Raw genomic sequence first — 9,347 nt, forward strand, 5'->3', positions numbered from 1 at the left:
CTAATTCATACCATGTGGTACTTGTTGCACTCCACGAAAAGGGGTTGCTACCAACTTAGTTGTACAACCCTTTGTTGCATGACCACATATATCACATATGGGGCAAGCCACATCTAGAATTGGTTGAGGATAAAACCTATCATGTGAGGTCTACCATATCTAAAACATCCAATGACAGATTGTGACTAAGAATGAAAGATTCCATTTATGTGAGACCAACGTACATAGTAAGGCTTCCTTTGATCTTTATGTTAGGGTTTGCTCTCGAAGGTCTTCCCATATGGGGAATATTATCCCTGCTACTATTTTTTAATCCTTCCACCACCTTTGTTTTTTTTTTCACTATAGCAGAAAACTCTCAAAAGGACATTTGAATTACCACAATCTCTGTCTTTAATTCATTCTCAATTTTTTTTGCACCTCTAGGCTTCAATCATGACTTTGGCAAAAAACCTAATTAGGTGTTTGAACATAGAAGTATTCTTAATGATTGAAGCCTAAACCCTAAACCCTAAACACCTAATTAGGGTTTAGGGTTTAGGGTTTAGGGTTTAGGCTTCAAGTGGCGGCATTCTATCACTTATCTTGGAACAAGGCTCCAAGTGGCGTGACTACATTTTCCAAGTCTCAATCCAGCAAGCTTCACTCCATAAGTCTTCTTCCTTTCATTTCTTTCAACTCCATTCGGTATTTTACCATGTTTAGTGTTCTTCATTCTTTTCCACCGATTACATTTGTGTTTCCTAGCTTAGCTTTCAATTTCTGTTCGGTACAGTAGCTTTACCTTTCAATTCTGTTTAGTTTTCAATTGTTGTTCTTCATTCCTTGTTGTTTGATTCCATTTGACAATATATGGACTTCCATATGAGCTTTGGTTTGGTGCAAAGTCTTGGTGAGTTCTTGAATTAGAACATTGATCCAATTCTAAGTAAAGTGTCATTTCATGACCAACTCAAGTTGCTCCTAAGAATGTCAAAGAATCATGTATTCTTGTTATTGCATTCACATCATGTGGTATCTAGAGTCTAGGCTTGTTTTTTGCTTCAATTTTGAGTTGTATTGCACTTTACTTTCAAGAGCTCTTTAATTCAAGTTGTTTACCATTCAGTTTTAGGATTTATTTTGAGTTTTCTTGCTGTTTTTCTTTTGTTACACCAAGTGTTTGTGAAAAGGATTATGGCACTCATTGTTCATATGAGTATGGCTGCTCTTTTGGAATGGCACTCTCCTTCCTAGAGCTGACCTTAAGCTTCCTTTCACTTGTTGTTATATCTTGTGATATGTCTTTTAATTTTGTAATCATGTCAAGTTTTGTCTTAGTCATGTTATTCCATAAATGTCATTACTTCTTGTAGTACTTTTATTGCTTTGCTTGTTTCTTGCTTTGGTTTACTTTCTGTTTTTGAGTTTATTGCTTGATCCTTTGTGCATTTTCATTTTTAGATTTGAGTTCATGCTTGTATTCTCATTCTATACAAGTTCCTTTACATACTTTCCATTATGTCTTTGTTAGTTCATCATACTGTTTTTCATTCCTAAATAGGCTCCTCTGTTTTCTTACAAACGTGCTACTGTTTTCAATTTACTGCAATTAATTGGCTCATGGGAAATTTGTGAAAATTTGGATTTACATTCTTCAAAGTGTTACAAAACCATAGCAAAAAGAAGTACTCAAAAATTCCAAGTACACAAAAAATGATAAATAAAATACGGAAAGTGTACAATTCTGCCAAAAAAAATACGGTAATTGGGCAGCAATTTTGAAAAATTTATTTCTCTCAATTGGCTTACTGTTTTTGCCTCATTCCAGTGCCATTATTGAGTTAAGACATTGAAGTTTCTGTGGTTAAATTTTCACTTTCCAGTTCGCTTTCAATCATTCCAGTTAAATCTATAAACATAGCACAGTTTGCATTAAATTTTTTTTTCTAGTAGCTGTTTTCTGTTTTCTTTAATCTACTCTAGCACTTTTCTTTAGGACTCTTTTGGTGTGCCTTCTTTATTCATTGAGTTCCTTATTTTCTTGCTTGTCTTTCATTCATATTCTTTTCCAGTTTGTCATACATTGCTTTCTGTTTTTGGTTTAGCTTTTCTTGTTTATACCTTTTCTTGCTTGTCTTTTTGTTCTTCTAAAAGTTTTGTGGAGACTTGTTTTTAAGTAAGTTGGTTTGCTGTGACATTGTTTCATTTGAAGTTCCTCCATTCCACAAGAAAGGCTTGTTTGAGGACAAAATCTTTTCTTGGAGTGGTTTGAGTACTTTCTTGGGCATTTTCCAGCAACCTATATCTCACTTTATTTGTCTAACAAGTTTCTTTCACTCTTTGTTTCTGTTTTTGTATTTTGTGATCATGGCTCATTTTTCTAGTGGAGAATCCTCCAAACCTTGCTCACCTCAAAAAGCAGCCCTTTTTTAAGACTTAAAGAATGCCAAGCAATCCAATGCTCACTATCTTGATGTGATAAGACAAATGGAGGCAAGGCTCCAAAGTTTGGAGTTAAGCCGTGAAGAAATCCATCAAAACCGGGAGAGAAGACCTCATCCTCCTCTTCGGCATTCTTCAAGACATTCTCATTCTTCTCATGGTTATTATGAAGACAATGCATGGCCAAGGCATCATCACCATGAAGAGAGGCGCCAACATGTGGCTGGCACTTGTTCTCCTAATGTAAAACTTCCTAGCTTTAGTGGTGAAAGTGATCCCAATGTATACTTAGGATGGGAGGCTAACGTTGAGCAAATTTTTGATGTAAATGGGGTTAGAGATGAGCATAGGGTTAGATTAGCTTCTTTAGAATTTTTGGACTATGCCATGCAATGGTGGCATCAATATCTCATGGACATTGACCTACACAAGAGGCCGTCCGTGGTCTCTTGGAACGATTTGAAAGCATGTTTACGCGCTAGATTCGTACCCCCACACTTTAGGAAAGACCTAATGTTGAAACTCCAACGGTTTCATCAAGGCACGCTAAGTGTGGATGATTACTTTAAACAACTAGACACGCTTTTAATTCGAATTAATATGGATGAGAGTGAGGAAGCTAAGATAGCTAGGTTTGTGAGTGGCCTTCGAAGGGACATTCAAGACGTGGTAGAGTTGCAAGAATATTCTTCTTTGGAAAATGTGGTGCACCTTGCTAGTAAAATTGAAAATCAACTTGCAAGGAAAAATGCTTTCAAAAATTCTTCTAAGGATAACTACTACCACTCTTCTTGGAAAAATAAAAATAACACTTTTTCAAATATCCCTTCTAAGGACTCTACTTTCAAACCTAGAGAGTCTAAGCCTTCCACTTCCACTTCTAGGCCTAAATCTCCACCTAAATCGTCTAGTAAGAAGTGTTTTAAATGCTTAAGCTATGGACATATTGCTTCTAATTGCCCTTCCAAACGAACTATGTATATGCATGATGGGGTAGATGGTAGTGAGCATGAGTCTGAATCTTCTAGACATTCCTCACCTTCTAGATCCCCAAGTGAGAGTGAGAGTGAAAGCCCACATGAGGGTGACCTATTAGTAATAAGACGTATGCTTGGAAAAGTTTTAAAACCTTTTGATGACACTCAAAGAGAAAATATTTTTCATTCAAGGTGTCTTATTAATGATAGGGTATGCTCTTTGATTGTGGATGGGGGGAGTTGTGCTAATGTGGCAAGCACAAGAGTGGTAGACAAACTTGGATTGCCTACCATCTCTCATGCCAAGCCCTACAAGTTACAATGGTTGAGTGAGGTGGGTGAGTTAGTGGTGAACAAGCCAAGTCCTCATTACATTTTCCATTGGTAAATATAAAGATGAGGTCTTGTGTGATGTTGTTCCAATGGAAGCTACTCATATTCTTTAGGTAGGCCATGGCAATTTGATAGAAAAGTTTTTCATGATGGCTTTACCAACAAAATTTCTTTTAACTTCCATGGGCACAAAGTCATTCTTAAGTCTCTCTCTCCAAAGGAAGTGCATGAGGACCAAGTCAAAATGAGAGAAAAGAGAGAGAAAGAAAATGATAAACAAAGTTCCAAGAGAAGCCTTCTCATATCTACCCAACAAGTTAAAAAGGTAATAGTTACTCACAAGCCTATTTTTTTAGCTATTCCTAGACCTATTGAATGTGAGTCGGCTAAGGATAGTCCCACATGTTTGGACAATTTGGTAAAGGAATATGAAGATGTGTTTTAAGATCCTCCTAAAGGCTTACCACCTCTAAGAGGGATTGAACACCAAATAGACTTCATGCCCGGGGTTTATTTACCAAATCGCCCTGCATATAGGACCAATCCCCAAGAGGCCAAAGAAATTCAACAACAAGTTGAGGATTTATTAGCTAAGGGGTGGGTACAAGATAGCATGAGCCCATGTGCTATGCCTGTCATACTTGTCCCAAAAAAAGATGGGACATGGAGGATGTGTACGGATTGTCGCGCTATAAATAACATTACCATCAAATATAGGCATCCCATTCCTAGGTTAGATGACTTGTTGGATGAATTACATGGGTCTAAAATATTTTCCAAAATTGATCTTAAAAGTGGTTACAATCAAATTCGAATTAAACATGGTGATGAATGGAAAACCGCTTTTAAGACCAAATTTGGTTTATATGAGTGGTTGGTCATGCCTTTTGGCTTGACTAATGCTCCTAGTACCTTCATGCGACTCATGCATCATGTTTTGAGAGCATTCATTGGCAAGTTTGTTGTGGTTTACTTTGATGATATTCTTATATATAGCTTGTCTTTAGAAGATCATGAGTCACATGTTAGACAAGTATTAGAAACCCTTAGGAAGGAGAAATTGTATGCTAATCATGCTAAATGTTTCTATGCATTAGATCATATAGACTTCCTAGGGTTTGTGGTAAGTCATAAAGGGGTGCATGTAGATCAAACAAAAGTTGCAGCAATTCAACATTGGCCTACACCCACCAATGTCAATGAAGTACGAAGTTTTCATGGACTTGCTAGTTTTTATAGGCGGTTTGTGAAAGACTTTAGTACAATTGTCGCACCTTTAAATGCCATAGTAAAGAAGGATGTGGTTTTTAAGTGGGGACAAGAGCAAGAAAACGCTTTTCAAACTTTGAAGGATAAGTTAACTAAAGCCCCCATTCTAGCCCTTCCTAACTTTGCTAAGACATTTGAAATAGAATGTGATGCTTCTAATATAGGCATTGGGGTCGTTCTCCTTCAAGAAGGACACCCCATAGCTTATTTTAGTGAGAAACTCAAAGGGAGTCATCTCAATTACTCCACTTATGATAAAGAACTTTATGCTCTTGTTAGAGCCTTGCAAAATTGGCAACACTATCTTTTTCCAAAGGAATTTGTGATCCATAGTGATCATGAGTCCCTTAAATATTTGAAAAGCCAAAGCAAGCTTAATAAGAGACATGCTAAGTGGGTGGAGTTTATTGAGCAATTTCCTTAAGTGATCAAACATAAACAAGGTAAAATTAATGTGGTTGTCAATGCTCTTTCAAGAAGATATACCTTGTTAAATGTTTTGAATGTTCAATACTTAGGATTTGATCACATAAAGGAACTTTATCATGATGACTTAGATTTCTCTCTAATCTATCAAGAGTGTTCCAAGGGAGGTCACAAAGACTTTTTCTTACATAATGGTTTTCTTTTCAAAGGAAAAAGACTTTGTGTTCCCCAAGGATCCATAAGACAATCTCTTGTTAGAGAGGCTCATGAGGGTGGGCTTGTGGGACATTTTTGGGTAGCTAAGACTTTAGACACATTGCATGAACATTTCTTTTGGCCTCACATGTGCAAATCCGTACATACCTTCTGTGATAAATGTATAGCATGTAGGAAGGCTAAATCTAAGGTCCAACCCCATGGTTTATATACCCCTCTTCCTATCCCTACAATGCCTTGGGTTGATATTTCTATGGATTTTATCTTAGGACTGCCCAAGACATCGAAGGGTAAGGATTCCATCTTTGTGGTAGTGGACTGTTTTTCTAAAATGGCTCATTTTATTCCATGCCACAAAGTGGATGATGCATGCCATATTGCAAATCTCTTCTTCAAGGAAGTTGTTCGTTTACATGGACTTCCTAGAAGTATAGTATCCGATAGGGATTCTAAGTTCTTAAGTCACTTTTGGAGGACCTTATGGGGGAAACTTGGCACAAAACTTCTGTTTTCTACTACTTGCCACCCTCAAACTGATGGTCAAACTGAAGTGGTTAATAGAACTTTGGGTCAATTATTGCGATGCTTTATTTCCGGGAATCCAAGGGCTTGGGAGGATTTACTACCTCATGTTGAGTTTGCTTATAATAGGGTAGTAAATTCCACCACTAACCATTCTCCTTTTGAGGTTGTTTATGGGTTTAATCCCCTCACACCACTAGATCTTCTTCCTATTCCTGTACTTGATGAGGTTCTATGCAAGGACGGTTTTGAAAAGGCTTCTTTTATTAAGGATTTGCATAACCGCATCAAGTTACAAATTGAGAAGAAAGTTGGTAAGTATGCTGACACTGCTAACCAAAGGAGAAAGGCATTAATCTTTGAGCCCGGCGATTGGGTTTGGCTTCATTTGAGAAAGGATAGATTTCCTTCTCTAAGGAAGTCCAAACTTATGCCTCGTGGTGGTGGCCCTTTCCAAGTCATCAAGAGGATTAATGATAATGCCTATGAGTTAGATCTGCCTACTACTTATCTTGGAAGTAATTATTTCAATATTACTAATCTCACTCCTTTTGCTGCAGGTTTCTGATAAGTGTCTAATTTCAGTAATATTTCATATTAAAATATAGGCACTTATGAGAATTTATTGCTAATTTACATATAAAATAATCCCTAATTTATGAATTTATATCTTTTTACATTTTTTATGATCTTTATTTGAATAATAGTATTTTATTCCCAAATTTGGTGTTAATTGCAGATTTCTAAGGAAGATTGGAGATTTGGATTAAAGATGAATGATTTGAGCCAAAAAGATAAAGATAGAAGGTCCCAGAATGAAAGAAAAAAAGAAAGAAAGATTGGGCCTTTTTATGTTTTATCATTTAGCCCATTAGCGCGACACAATAAACAACCTAACCCTAGAAAACTAGGATAAATAGAGGGCTAGAGGCTCAACCTTAGGGTGTCAGATTGAGAGGAAAACACCATAGAGTGAATTGTAACCCAATTGGGAGAATGGAAGGTGATAGAAGTATGCGTGGCTAATTCTACCCTTTGGGATTGGGAGTAATCTGCTCAAACTCTTATGTATTGAGGTGATATTTTATATATTAATATTCAGTTCTTGATTGATTATTGGTATTGTTGTTTTACTTTTAATTATCCGTGACAAATTGAGAATCTTAAATCTGACCGGGAGGTATTTTTAGGGTTCAGACCTAAACAACAATACTTAACATATTTAAGTGCTAGGAATAGACTTGAAATGTTAATTGCTATTAAACGTCTGAGCTTCGTTCTAAGTTGTTCTTATAAGTATGCGAGGGATCGATAGTTAGGGAACATTCTTAAGGATTTTATATGCGAGGAATCGATATAAATGATTTTTATACGGGCATCAATTTCAATTAAAGAACTTAATATTAACATGCTAATCAAAATACATGAGAGTGAGAGAGATAAAACTTAATCCCAATTTTTCCAATTGAAGCAACTAATTCTTTGTTTGTTTTCTTATTGATCAGTGCCAACATAATCACTTCACACTCTTTTTTATTGTTCTGTTGTTATATTTAGCGAATATTATACTTGATGATTCACTGTTCTTTGTGGGATCGATATCCGTCCTTAGGGACAATTATTACTTCTGACAAACGCGGTGCACTTGCCGTAAAAAGTCATCAAGTTTTTGGCGCCGTTGCCGGGGACAAGTTTAATTTGTTGAGTATAATTTCCTAAATATTGTAAATATTTTAATTGTTTTGATTTTGTTTATTTTATTTCATTATAGATTTTATTTTATTTTAATTTATAGATTTTCTGTTTTAAAAAAAAATTGTTTTTATTTTTTTTCTTTACGTTATTTATGTTAGTTGGTTTTTATTGTTATTTTATTTTATTTTGATTTTAATTTTGTTTTCTTTTCTTAAATTTTATTTTTTTTTTTTTTTTTTTTTTTTTGCTTTTAGGTTTAGTTTACGTAGTTTATTTGTAGGTAGTTTTATTTAGGTTTACGTAGTTATTATTTATTTGTTTTAATTAATTATTTTTACGTAAGTTAGTTAGAAATTTTGTTAGTTGTTTACAATTATACTTTTCAGTTTTATTCTTGTTTAACTTTATTTTATTTTATTATTTTATTTCTAGTATTTATTTTTTATTTTTATGTACGTTATTTCTTGTTTTTATGTGTTTTCTTTTATTCTGTTTTTAGTTTTGGTTTTATCTGTATATTTTTTTTAATATTTTTGTTATTTTTCTCTTAACGTCATTTTAGTGTTTTGTTTTTGTTTTTGTTTTATTTTTGTTTTATTTTGCAGAATTGTTTTATTTTATTTTACTTTAAAAAAAAATACTCTGTTCTTTTTTTTTTCACTAATATGTTTTAGGAAGAAAGCAACATGGCAGAAGAACAAGCACCACCTCCTAAGAGGACACTTGGAGATTATGTCATGTACCAAGGACCAAGGCATTATTCTAGTATCGCAATACCTGCTACCGCTAAGGCCTTGAAAATAAATCCTACTTTTCTCACTCTCATCATTACTCATCAATTCAAAGCAATGGATCATGAGGATCCATGTTCACATTTGTCTACATTTTATGAATTGGTGGGAACAATGGGCTTTCAATCAAGTGATCTTGAAAATGCTTATATGCGTTTGTTTTCTTTGTCATTGGCAGGAAAGGCTAAGGATTGGCTCAGATCACTTCCAAATCAGAGTCTCACTAGTTGGAAGGAGGTAGAGGAAAAATTTCTGCAAAGATTTTTTCCAATTTCTCGCTACATCAAAGCAAAGTCTGAAATTTCTGTGTTCAGACAAGGAGTAGATGAATCATTATGTGAGACATGGGAAAGATTTAAAATGTTACTTAGAAAATGTCCAAATCATGGGTTTGAAGATATTGCTCAACTGAGCATATTTTTCACCGGTCTCAGATCTAACACAAAGATGCTCCTAGATGCTGCAGCTGGCGGCACAATGATGGCTCTTGATGTAGAACAAGCGACAAGGATTATTGTTGCATTGGTGTCAACTGATTATCAAGCCCAACATGATAGACAAAATACTCAGAAGGAAGCATCGTTAGAAGATGCACTCTTGGCTCAAAATAAAATTCTGACACAGCAGATTGGACAACTAACCGCACAAATGGCTAAATTGCCCCAACAGTTATATGTTGTGCATTCATCTCAAA

At 35.2% G+C, this 9,347-nt stretch overlaps 1 pseudogene; it reads right to left on the reverse strand.

Annotated features, from left to right (window-relative positions):
• Positions 1 to 8,939: 8,939 nt before the first annotated feature.
• LOC137808890 (small nucleolar RNA R71) lies at positions 8,940 to 9,045 on the reverse strand (annotated as a pseudogene).
• Positions 9,046 to 9,347: the final 302 nt, after the last annotated feature.

Source organism: Phaseolus vulgaris, chromosome 3 (genome assembly GCF_051622355.1).
Source record: "Phaseolus vulgaris cultivar YP4 chromosome 3, ASM5162235v1, whole genome shotgun sequence".
NCBI lineage: Eukaryota > Viridiplantae > Streptophyta > Magnoliopsida > Fabales > Fabaceae > Phaseolus > Phaseolus vulgaris.